The sequence below is a fragment of the Gossypium arboreum genome, chromosome 7 (genome assembly GCF_025698485.1).
Source record: "Gossypium arboreum isolate Shixiya-1 chromosome 7, ASM2569848v2, whole genome shotgun sequence".
In the NCBI taxonomy this organism is placed as follows: domain Eukaryota; kingdom Viridiplantae; phylum Streptophyta; class Magnoliopsida; order Malvales; family Malvaceae; genus Gossypium; species Gossypium arboreum.
This window is the reverse complement of record NC_069076.1, coordinates 79,124,641-79,138,616: the sequence shown is the minus strand read 5'-3', so window position 1 is coordinate 79,138,616 and position 13,976 is coordinate 79,124,641. Positions and strand designations below refer to the sequence as shown.

Sequence of the window (13,976 nt, the reverse complement as noted above, 5' to 3'; positions counted from 1 at the left end):
ATTGAATTGCTTGTGGTTTATGATTTGCAAGGTTGGTAAACTTGAATTGTAAGACTCATTTTGAGTCCACACGGCCTGGCACACGGGTGTGTGTCTAAGCCGTGTGAAACTAATTTGTTCATAGTAATAAGTTAGAGAGTTACATGGGTAAAGGACACGGGCATGTCCTCTAGACCACACAGGCATGTGGGTACTGTTCGATAGGAAAATTTTGAAATTTTGAGAAAAATTCGTAGTGATTTTAAATTAGTCTCGAATTGATTTTACTATTCATATTGGACTTCAAGGGCTCATTAAAGGGACTATATGTTAAATTTAGAATAAGTGTAAACAATTATTTTAATTAATGTCCATAATTGAACTATACTGACTGGTAATGCCCCGTAATCCTATTCCGGGGACGGATAAGAGTTAGGGGTGTTACATTGGGAGTTTAATGTATGCTCAAGTATATACGCGTATAGACATTGCATACATTGTTGGGATGTTAGGCAGATATTTAAGCAATTCTAGTATAGACCATTGGATAGCAGCCAAAAAGGTTATATCTTCAGAGAACAAAAGGTTACATGTTTACTTATAAGAGATCAGATCTTTTGGAGGTCATAGGGTATTCTGATTCTGATTTTGCTGGATGCCAAGATAGTTGAAAATCTACATCAAGCTATATTTACCTATTAGCTGTAGGAGCTATATCTTGGAAAAGTGTCAAACAGACACTTGTAGCTTCGTCTACTATGGCAGCATAGTTTGTACCATGCTATGAGGCATCAAACCATGGAATATGGTTGCGGAACTTTGTCACAGGGCTGTGCATTTTGGAGAATGTAGAAAGACCACTCAAATTATTTTGTGACAATAAGTCAGCAGTGCTGTATTCCAATAACAACAAGAGTTCATCTAAGTTAAAACATATTGACATAAAGTTCCTAGTTGTAAAAGAAAGAGTGCAAAATGGTCAAATACCCACGAAGCACATTGGGACAAACTCCATGATAGCGGATCCACTCACAAAAGGTTTATCACTCAAGCTCTTTCATGAGCACACTGCTCACATGGGTGTTACAGTGTTTGAGGATATCATGATTTAGTGGGAGTTTATATTTTTTTTTGTTTTTTCTCAGACATTTATATATTTTGTTATTTTCTATCAGAAATGAAGTATTCAGTTTATTCACTTTGTTTATTGTTTTGAAACTGACCTCACTTAAGTTTAAAGAGGACCAGTTGGAAATAGACATGTTTAAATCATATTGCATGTAATTTCCATATTACACATCCATACTTGATCTATGTCATTTGGTTGTGTTAATATATGTGATCATGGATGGATTTAGTTACGATATATGTAACGAAAGTCGCCTTGGTTCTATGTTAACATAATTAATGGACAAGATTGTTTGGAATACCTTTTGGATATGATAGTAAAATTTTGAGCTCATAAGGTTATATAATGACATGTAATTATAGAGTAATTAGTATATATATGTGGTCTAAGTGGGAGATTGTTGGAAAATATGGACATCACATATATAATAAGGGTAAGTACATGTTATTATTTACTATCATGATAGGTTAGCCCAAATTAAAAGTGATCTAATTTGGTTAGAATTTTATTGGGCTTTAATTATTAATTAAAGTATGGGTCAAATATGTATAGATACTCTAATAATTGAGTTCTAATCAAATTCTAATTAATAATGGGCTAATTAGAAATTGATTAGAACTAATATGCCAATGTTATAAATATTAAGGTTATGGTCCCCAAATTATACACAAGATATCTTTTCTAATATACCATCATTAGGAAAGAGAGAGCAGATATTATTTGAACTTGTTGTGTGCTAATTTGGAAGATTAAATCCCTAAGATCCGGTAAAACTTTAAGGAATTCATGGATTTAGGTAGGCTTCCGCATTTTATTTTACTCTTGATGATTTGACATGATAGATCCTAATTTATTCAGTTTTACTTTTAGATTTATTTTACAAATCTAACAATTTCTAGTAAAACCATAACTACTAAACCTTTATTGAGCATTATCCTACATCATCACCATAATCCAAATGTTCAGGGTTTCAGCCCTAATGTGAGAATCTGTGTTAGGAGGAAGAAAGGGTGTGATTAAGGTATGGGTTTTCTAGTTTCCATCTCATTTATGCACTAACCATATTTATATGAAGTTTGAGTGTTGCTGAGTCATATTAATGGCTATTTAATGTTTTAGTATTTATGATATTTTTCTTAATTATGAAGAAATTGAAGAAGGAAAGACTAGCGCTAGCAAAGTAAAGGAACAACTAGTAGATTGAGGAGGAACTGAACTTCTCCAACAACTTTTAAGTAATTTTGTGTGGCAAGATATATGGAAACCTATTAGAAACCTTGTTTAAAATTTATAATGTTTTTAATTTATTTATTATTATGAAGTTGAATATATTATAGTACATTAATGTTCTATTAACATGAAAATGTGGTTGATGGAAAAAAGATAACTTTATAAATGATTTTCAAGCAAAGTCTCCTAGTGGAGATGTTAATGGGAGTTTGAATCTTGACTTGGTAGTTTAATGTTATGAATGAAATTATTATTTCATATTATAGTCACTTTTGCCTCGGATATTGTTTTTAACTTGTAAACTTGATTCAAAATGTTAGTACAAACATTTTAGAAATACTGAAACAAGGCCCTAGTAGCTTAGTTAAATGGTTAGGATACAGTAGGGGACTCTTATTTTGTACTATGGTACTCCTGTCACTTGCACTTTAATGCTCTTCTTCCTGGCAACTTGTCCAATCCTATCTTTATTTTCTAGGTGTATTAAGGGCTAAAGTTAACTAGCTCTGATTTTTTTAGAAATAACTTGATTTTGGCATGATAAAAACAAATACTTGAATTGTATCACCCCTTGCTCGACTCGATCGTCGGATCTGAGCTACAGGATGCCATATCCGTTGCCTGAGCAAATTTAATTAAATAGACATCATTTTCCATAACTACAACAATTTATTCTAAATATACGATTATTGAGTCATTATGTCAAATCATATTTCAAACTAGGTTTATACAAGCTTATGAAAACTCTAATGATAACCTGAGACCATTGGAGGACTAAAATGTAACAATTTTAAAATTTTTCAAGTTGATGTCGCGACATTAATGGTTCAATGTCGCAATTTCCAACATAGAATACAAGTTTCCCTATTCAATGACCAAATTCCAAAGTTTTCCAAACTATACTAGATAGACATCACGACATTAGGGTTCAACATCGCGACATCTAATAAGTGGTGTTGCAACCTTGAAGACAATAGCCAACTTTTCAACTTAAGGATCAATTTATAAAACTTTCAAACATTATAGATTCGATTCGAGACAAGATAGTATGATGTTACAACATTTAGGGAGTGAAGTCGTAACATTCATAATAATCCACTATGTCTCATTCTATACATTTTCAAGTTAACTTAAGGCAGAAAGGGTTGGCTATAAGACCTCAAAATGATTATTCCCACACATATGCTAGTTCAATATACAAACTTAATTCAACCCAAAACCATTTTCATGAATAAGCAATATCATTTCCATTTATCCACAATTAAAAACACTATCATTCCATGCTAATCTATACCAATTCAAACTTATGACATTTATACCTAAGAAATTTGAGTATTAATAACTCATATAACCTAGATATGAACAAAAACAAGCATAAACTAACTATTTTTCCAACATTACATCCAAATATACCATTCTCAAACCAATCATCCACTTAGTTAACCAAACTACTCACTTTACAGCTTTTAACATGCCAAATCATACAAGATTAAGATCATCACTCATGCTGACATTTGACATAACCAATATCATGCATTAAATAAGTCACAAGGCAACCATAATACACAAGATTAACCATATTCATCATATCCAAGTAAATAACCATAAAAAAAATACCATTTGCAAAATAAGGTGTCCTCATATACATGCCACAATGTTTAGACTCAAAATGAATATAATTCTACCATCTAGTTGACAGTGTGTGTTTCTTGTTGATCTGGCTCGACAAGCTCCACAATGTGACGACTTACAAGGGAAAGAAACAACTAGAGTAAGCATTTAGAATGCTAAGTAAGTTCAAATGGAAAATAATATGCTTACTTCGCTAGAATATGGCACTTTAAAATGTCAACAAGGTGACCAAATATATATCAATGATCATTAGGCATTACAAGTAAAAAACATACCAATTCATATTAGTTTCACATAACCTATCACAATGACATATTCAATCAATGATCCATAAGATTGTACCAAGTATACATAACTCATTTCAATAGCATATTTTAACATCAATTCATAAGGATATACCATTTTTATATAAATCCTTTCAATGACATATCAAAATGGTTACCAAATTCATGTCCTCACATATCCAAGTTTCCAATTACATTTATAATGTTTCGCCTGATGGAACCATAGTAAAACGGACTCAGATACACTGGTAAACTACACCATAGCAAGTTGCTCTTCCGATCTAAATTTATATCAAGTTACTCATATATGCTAACCCTATACCAAATCAAATCAAGTTACTTGTCCAAGCTAAACCTATGACATATAATACCCGAGGATCTGCAAAAAATGTTGGATCTTGTTAAAATCTGTAAGAATCTCCTACATGAGTGCATATGGCCATATTGGCATTTCAATCGTATCGTAACATTTTATTAAGTTCACACAGGCATTAATTTCACATATTTCAATATCATTTCTGTAATTGTTCGCATTTACATATCACACCCTGTAAATGGTTACATCTTTTATTTACATATCATGTAATCATTCAAATTTTCACATTTGTACCCTATATTATTACGTAATAGCCATTCATCAGATAATATTTCAATTCAATCCATTACTAGCCAATATATGTCTAAGTTACTAGTATTTCAACTATATTTAAACATATATATTTCGAATTAAACACAAGTAAACATATAAAACAAAGTGAGATAGTAAGTTTCATATGAACATACCTATTCAAAATATGAAATTAGTGCATTCTTCAAGGATTAATCTGTAAATTTAGTTTTTCCCTTATTAGCTTTACTTTGATCCAAATCTTGACCTATACAATTATTTTATTTAACAAATCAATACCAAACATTTTCAGAATATGCCATGATATGCATGATCCAATATAAATTCATTTTTTTAATCCCCTCATATTTAACATTTTATTCAATTTAGTCCCTAGACTCGAGATAAACATAACTTCTGATTTCTAGCCCTGAAATAAAATATGGTTTCGTATTTTCTCATTAGGGACCTTATTTTTTCTATTTCTGACATAATTTTATGACAAGTTTTACATGTATTCAATTTGGTCCCTAATGTAACAAAATTATTAAGCTAGATTAACTTTACAATCTAGTTCTTTCCATAATCTAAGCTTAAAATGTATTAATTTCAAACCTAATTCATCACTTAATCAAAAATGAAAACTTACTAAAACTTTAACAATTTATCAATTAGGTACATGGGCTAGTTCAATTAAGCTTTCATAGTCAGAAATCTATAAAAATTATAAGAAAATGACTTGATTTCATTACCTAATTAGTAGTCGAATGGTAGGAAGAAAATTTTGAAATTTTCTTAAATCCTTAACTATGGTGGACGGTAAGAAAAATGAAGAAGATGGTGAGCTCCACCAACTTTTATTTTTATACTTGTTGGTATTTTATATTGCCTACCATAACCAAATGCAAAAATCCTCAAATGTTATTTTTTCTTTCATCCATTTTGAAAAAGAAATAGAGATATGGGAAGCCATTAATGAAGGAAAACAAGATTCATAGGTTGTTATTTAGTTGTATGTCAATAAAAGATCATATGCCCATACAGATATGGATGAGAGAATGATGCTTGTAAAGATGGTAGATAAAAGCAAAGAAAAGAGAATGTCTAGGGGAAGACCAAAGACAACATAAGGTACAAAGATGCAAGACAAATCATATTGATTCTTATGAAACTTGGAAGATGAAAAATAACATAAAAGGTGGTGTAGAGTATAGAAGAATGTTTTTCATTTTTTTCAAAATTGTATAATAGTTTCATAATTGATTTGTGGCTATCGCTATTGAGAGCTTTTACTGTATCTTTTCTTTGGTACTTTTGCTTTTTAGGTTCTTTAAGGTAGTGTGTTTAAGGTTTTGTTTGGGAGGGTTATTATGGTGCGATTTCTTATTGTTTTTCATGTTGAGGTATGTATATGTTTCTTTTATGTTTAGGTGTGTTCTTATTCAAGGAGTTATGTTGTCATTAAGGCATGGGCTCGGTGGCATTTTTGTTTTTTTTTTCTATCCTTTTTGGTTATTTTAATAGATTTTTATTTGGGCTAAAAAGAACATGAATTTTAAATTTTGGATTGAATTTCTTTTTTTTTATGTAAATTGTATTGGAAAAAAATGATTGCAAAACAAAATCGTTAGCACTAACTGGAAAATAAACCAAGCATAAATAAAAGAAAGAATCATTGTGCCATAGAAGAACTACTGCCGTAGAAGCAAATTCACTCTGATCAATGTAATTGTGTAATGGGCATTTCCCCCAAGGTTAACAAAGAACTTCAATATTTGTACACCTAAATAAGGAAGGTGGAACACAATTGGTATTGCTATTCTCAGAGGAATTTAGAAATAATATAAAAAGAAAGCTTTAAAGCTTATTGGAAAAACTTGGCCAGAAAAATCACATTAGGTTCAATTCCCAAGAAAGGTTGGAGGGTCATAAATAATCTCACTTTAAATCCATTCTCCTACACGTAATTTCCTCTAATGCAATTTTAGTAAGATGCCAAAGTTCTAAAGAAAAGAAAGATGATAGAATTGAGAAGAATGAGAGAAGCTCTCAATTTGTTGCTTGTAAAAAATAAGGAGAAATGACCTCTTATTTATAAGATTCTCAAAAGTAAAGTGGTCCAAAAAATTTAACAACCATATTGCAACAATCAGATTCTAACGGTCACACTGAAACGGTCAAATTCCAACAGCCATATTTTTGCATTACCAACATTCCCCAACTAATGCAAAAGAATTGGAATATTTTAGTAAACATGAAAAATGATAAAATGTGAATAGAGAAATAACAATATTAGCCACTTAATCTCTAGTATCTTGTGGATTTGAACTAGTACGTAGTGAAATGAATAATTCTTCTCTTTAACAAGTGAATAAATCTTGAACTTGTTAATATAGGATTTAACTCATGGCACACGACTAATATCAAATCCAATTGATGTTTCGTGATAGATTAACAAGTTTGAGCCAATACACCTCGAAATGCTAGTAAGTGCTCTAGAAAGATTGCCCAATGTCTTTCATAGAAGGTGGCTAGTCCTTCACACCTATGTAGGTGATTTCATCAAGTATATCTCAATATAGACCATCCGAATCAAGACTATGAAATCATTAAGAGCATTTATTAAGCTTATCCTCTTAAATTTAAATTCGATAATTCATTAAGTCTGTCTCAATAGGACCACCCAAACTTTGGGGTATGAATTCATTAAGAATAATAAATTCAACCTTATGCATGTACATCGTTCACCATAGAAATAGGTAGAATGTACACTATGAGTCTTTCCATGGTTTTGTTTGACCATATTGAACTTAGAGAACTAAGTTGGGTATCCACCTTGAATTCCTGAACCATTGGACTTAAGACTCATCCCCCTTGATGAATCAATAACCATTTTCCTACTTAACCTTTTGATTAGTGGATCAGCTAGGTTCCTTTCAAACCCATATACTTCAAAGAAAGTACTCCATTTTCCCATAAATTAATCTTTGCAAGTAAATTCCTAAGCAAGTCGACCTCTTGCTCGGCCTAGTCAAGAGTTATACACTCTAATTCCATCGTGGAACAAGCCATACACGTCTATTTAATAGACTTACAAGAAATAGTTGCTCCACCCAAAGTAAAAACATTCCTACTTGTAAAGCTAACTTTATCAGTTACCTAGTTTACATCACAACATCCCTCTAGGACTATAAGGTATTTGAAAAAGTCAAACTTCCAAGTTATTGTACTTTAATTTCACTCAAGACTATTTGGGGAAAGCTCAACCTTGATAACTAGCATAGTAAATTTCAAACCATTACACTTCCCCACTTATTATGTCGATGCCCTCATAGACATAAAGCCACACCTTTAGTAACCTTGTTGCATCTATTTGACATTTCAGTCTCAAGTTCATCTTGGGTTATGATCCATTCAAGGCACATCAGACATACACTCAAGCTTGGTCTCATCTCAATCATTGTTGTAGTCTTGTCTATGTCTATTTCTCCACCAAACACTCAGACTCAATACCACAACACATAATTATCAAGTTACAACCTTGAAGAACCCTTAATGGTATGACCCTTTGTTGACTAAAGTAATATAGCTTATCATGGATTTTGGGCCTAGTCTAGTCGGAATAGTGGTTTCATGACCACAAAATCCGAGATAGAAATAATTATTTTATGATTATTTTAAGGTCTATGATATGATTGCATGATTGTGTGAAAATTTCGTGAAGAAATTTTATGCATAAAGTGCCTAATTTGAAATTTGGGACTAAATTGAATAAATTGCAAAACTTGTGTTCTAGAAGTATTTTGCATAAAATTGAATTAGATTATTAATTAGAGGTCCTTAAGAGTAATTTTACCAATTTCTAAGTCTATGGACAAAAATTGGACATGGATGGAATTTTGGAAAGTTTAGTAGTAAGGGCATTTTGGTCATTTAGGGTAAAATGAATTAAAATACAAAATTAAAAGCCAATTTTGCTCATCTTCAACCCCATGGCCGAATATAGCAAGGAGAAACCATGGCTAGGGTTTTCAAGCTTCCAAGCTCGATTGTAAGTCCGTTCTAGCCTCGTTTTTAATGATTTTTACGTTTTGGAGTCCGGTAGCTCGATTTAGCTTATGCTAGCAATAATTTAACCTAGGGTTTATATTTGGAAAAATACCCATAGGTGAAATTTGTGCATTTTGGTGTTTTATGATAGAATATGAAGTTTTAAATTATGTTAGACAACTTGTGCTACTCGGTTTTAAGTGAAAACGAGCAAAAGGGCTTAATCGGTAAAAATACCTAATAGTCATAAGTACATGTTAGAGTGAGAATTTGATGTTGCCATAGAAGGGAAAAATTATCATCATGTCATAAAACATAAGAAAATAGGCTGAATTTTAATTTACGAGCTTTGGGGCAAAAGTGTAAATATGCAAAAGTTTAGGGGCAAAATTGTAATTTTTCCAAAATATGATTTTGGGTCAATTTGAATAATGTGAGTCCTAATTAGACTATATTTTAAATGATAGAGCAAGGAAAACTGAAATTGAGCTAAAATGGGGAAAATACCAAGTGGTGGACGAAATGGTAAAAATAGCCATTTTCGCATACGAGGTAAGTTCATATGTAAATGTTGGTAACATAGTTATTATTTTAAATGTTTTAATGTTTTTAAATGATATGATAATTATTATGAAATATTATACTTGTGATAATTGTTTGATAATATGTCAAATTATGTGATATACTTGGAAAATATGAAATACTACCGAGTATCGGTATCGGCATTCCGTAGAAGATGGTTGAGACACATGATTGGGAAAAAGGTCCGTTGAACCTTAGGAATGGATTAGGATACAAGTGACATGTCACTGGGATATTTGGGCATCGAAGTCGTTGAGTTGAGTCCGAGTTCACTTATGGATGCGAGCGTCCGAACTCGTTGAGTTGAGTCCGAGTTCGTGAGATGTAACTAGGCATCCGAACTCGTTGAGTTGAGTCCGAGTTCACTTATGGATGCGAACGCCTGAGCTCATTGAGTTGAGTCCGAGTTCACTTATGGGCGGGTTACATGGTAGCTTGGCTACATATGTGGCACTTATGTGCAAACTTTCCATGTATCCGAATTATATTCGATGTGTTCAACGGGTAAAGTTCTACTCAAATGGAGGAATACTCAAGATGAAAGGGACGTATTGGTAAGTGTTGTGAAATGGATAATTTGAACAGGTATGTACTTAACCCTCGGGTTGAAAACTCGATATAACAACAATATGGTAAGATGATAAATGAAAAGGTGATATGAATGTCTTGGTGATGATTATGCAAATGATGTTTTATGTTTGTTTATATGGTTATGTTACTTGCTATTTGCATGTGAGCTTACTAAGCATTTATGCTTACTCCCTCCTTTTCATTCCTTGTAGTGTTGACAAGCCAGCTCGGAAATCGGAAACGGTCGGAGGCACGCTCACACTATCCGTATACCATCTTGGCATAATGGCTTGTATATTTTGAGTATGGCATGTATAGCATTATAATCATTTTGTATATATGGTCTTATGATATGGTTATTGAGTGGTATGGAAATAGAAATGCTTGGTAATGATTAGCCATTGGAATGGCTAATCATGATCATATTTGGTATTATGTATGTCAAATTGCTAGCTAATCCATGGAAACCATGAAATAGGTAAAATTTACCATAAAATAGATTTAGACAACAGCAGTGACGTGAGTTTGAAAAATCACTAAAAATAGTATAAATGGAATTAAATAATGAATAAGTTATGGAATCGAATCTTGATGAGTCTATTTTCATGTGGAATAAGCGAAACAGGTATATGAGCTATATTTTATGAGATGTTTAAATTTTTGTGAAACAGGGCCAGAGCAATTTCTGGATCCCCTGTTCTGACTTTGGAAATTCACCATAAATTTTACAAAGATAATTAGAAGTCACGCTTTATATGTACAGATTCCTTATTGAGTCTAGTTTTATTAGAGACAAACGGCATATTCATTGAAGCTCTGTAGAGGGAGATATATGATTCGTAATACACAGAGGTCAGAGTAGTTGAACCCTGAAACAGGGGAGACTTTAACTAATAAACTGTACTAATTGGCCCAACCAAAAATTCTAGAAAAAAATTAGTAGATATATATATGAGTCTAGTTTCAGGAAAAATTTACGGAATTGGATTTCGAGTTTCGTAACTTGAGATATGATTTTTAAAGCAACTGTGATGCAGTTAGCCAGCTTGTCTGGAAATTTTAAAATGAATTGTATGAGCTGTTTAATTAATGAATTAAGTCCGTTAACACCTCGTGTTCAACTCCGGAAACGGTATCGGGTATGGGGTGTTACATTTAGTGGTATCAGAGCAGGTTTAGTCGGTTCTCGGACTAACCTAGCATGTGTAAAAGTTTAGCTATACATGCCACTGATCTGTGATAGTGTGATGTCTTCCGACGCGTATAAGTACCGTCTTATTTAGACAGGATACTCTCCAACCGAGCTGTGCCGACCATGTTCAATGTTATGTGAAGATATTTGAGTAAAATTATGATTATGATAAGTCTCGGTTCAGAAAAGTATGAATAAAAGTTTATGATACATATGTGATAATATGTGAGATGAAAGTTCATGTTGTGATAAATATCCATATTTGCTTAATGCTCATACGATGTAGTGTATGTGGCTTACTTGATAAGATGAACGGAATAAATAGAAAGTAGTAAAGGTATGAATAAAGGTCATAATATCATAATACGGATGAAAATGTCCTTGTCTTGATTGGACGTTGAATGTTGATGAATGTTAATGATATACAATTTTTTATGAGATAAAGGATTATAATGAAATGAACTTATCTATGTTAAATTGTTGGACTGAATTGTATGATTGTAATGATATGTACATGATGATGCACGAAATGAAAGTTGTGATTGTGATGCAAATTTCTATGTTTGTTTGGCCTTATATAATGTCATGAGCATGAATTAATTTAATTAAATGAATGGATAAATAAAGCTGTCTAGAAAACATAGAATGTATGCATAAGTATATTGTCTAAATAGGACAATAGGAAAATTGGTGTAAGCCAACATGAATGAATGACATGATTTTGATGATGTTACTATGATGATGGAAGTTGTGTCATATGTGTATGTATAAGAAAGTCGAGTCGAGGTCCTACAACCCTCCCCTTACCAAAGTGGTACTTATAATGGAATTTCATGAGATTTGTATTGAATAAGTTTTGGTTGAGAACCCAAAGAGTTCAATGATAGAATAATTATAAGTATGATCCGAGATTGAAAATGAGCTGATAAGTAAAGTCGAGCCGAAAGTATCGGATTGATATAAAGATTATTGGAATTATGCACCTTGTCCCAGTTAGAGAAGGAATTCTCTTTGGTAAATCGAATTACTCAAGTGCAAGGTCGAGAAAAGTGTAAATCGAAATTTATTCAAATGACATTCTTTAGTGAATGATTTAATATGAAATTTGTGACGGCAGAACTAGTTGGGGAAATGATATTTCAAATGTGAATTATCTGAGTGTGACAGTTATGACCGGATGATTTAGCGATCTCTTTTGAGATGTTCTATGTGTTCACCCGTTCTCGTAAATATTTCTATGGCTATTGATCTTCGAAGAAATTCTTGTTATATGGGAATGTCTTCTAATTCGGTGTTGGATGAAAGCATTGGTAGTCTGATGGTTTATAATTTATATTGCTCTATTTCATCGGGTATTCTATTTCATTTCATCTGATAAGAATTGATGAGAGAATTCATATGATATTATGATTCTGTTTCTTCTACTTGATGCTTCATCTGATATATATGTATGGGAAGATATATTGATCTTGTTATATTTGATTTCAGTGGGATTAAATGATGTTTTCTTTTGGACTTTCTTTCTTTGAAGAATTATCGGGTATTCTATATTTTCTCTATGAATTTGGTTTTCGATTCTCGGCATAGTATCGTATCTTGGGTTTCTTTATCCCGGATCTCTTTATTCGGATTTCTTTATTCGGGTTTCTCTATCTTGGATTTCTTTATTCGGTTTTCTTGTTATCTTTGTTCCATAATTTGTCAATTATGACTCATGTTCAAGTACGTTATTCACTCGTGATAATCATGTCAAATATGACTATACTTCTAATTTGATCTTGGTAATGTGGTGATTTTAGTATTGGGATTTTTCTAATTTTCGTAAGGATTTGACATCAATAAAGGCATAGGTGATAAAAGCGAGTTTTAGTCGGTATGGTAAATTATTTATTTGAAAGATTTCATGTGACAATTATGTCGGATTATTTTCCCAAGTCGATAATAGAATTTCATTTTGTACGGATAAAAGAGTAAATAGTTTGAACGAGAAGTGTATATTTAATAGAAAGAGTTGAATATTAGTTTAAGTCACTACGAATGATAAGGTTTCCATCTTGTGAAAGCTGAAAAGTTTATTACATGTTGACAGAGTTCGGATAGATGAGAATATTGGTAACCAAGCGTCGAACTAGACTAGTCTACATTGAGCAATGACTTCGACTTTCAAGAATGTATTGTTGTATGAATTGTGATGTGTTTCAAGACGGTGAGGTAATGTGATAGTTTAGAGCATCCGATGTTACATAAAATCGGAGTTGTTAAAGGGTTAAAGCCAAGCATTGGGATCTATCAAAATTATCCTTGTCAATGTTGATATTCGGATGGAAATGAGAAGGATTATTCTTGAGGCCATATCAGAATTATTTCTATGGCGGAAAAAGGAAAACGTGATGTATCCTATTGTTAAATGTTTGGCGAGATCTATAAATCACATCTGTATTGAATGAATTCCTACTCATCAGATTCATGGAATTTCAGGTCTCTTTGATTGTTGGATTTCTTGGAATTCCGGTCTCCATTAAATCAAGTTGAGATCCGGGTTTTATGTCATGATATCATAGGAAATTAAGAAGGGTTGAAAATTTAAGAATAGTTGAGAGTTGAGACTGTAAGCTTTTAGATCATATGAGAAATTGAAGAGATGTATTGGAGGTACAGTCTAAGTGCAAGTTCTTGACACCAAATATGAGATTAAAAGTGAAGACCACTTTTCGGTAAGAT

General features: G+C 32.2%; 1 long non-coding RNA gene across 1 annotated transcript; it reads left to right on the top strand.

Moving 5' to 3' along the window:
- Positions 1–9,400: 9,400 nt before the first annotated feature.
- LOC128295261 (uncharacterized) lies at positions 9,401–10,498 on the top strand. Its single transcript, XR_008285608.1, has 2 exons — positions 9,401–9,463; positions 10,276–10,498. It is a non-coding gene; the product is annotated as an uncharacterized LOC128295261 (long non-coding RNA).
- Positions 10,499–13,976: the final 3,478 nt, after the last annotated feature.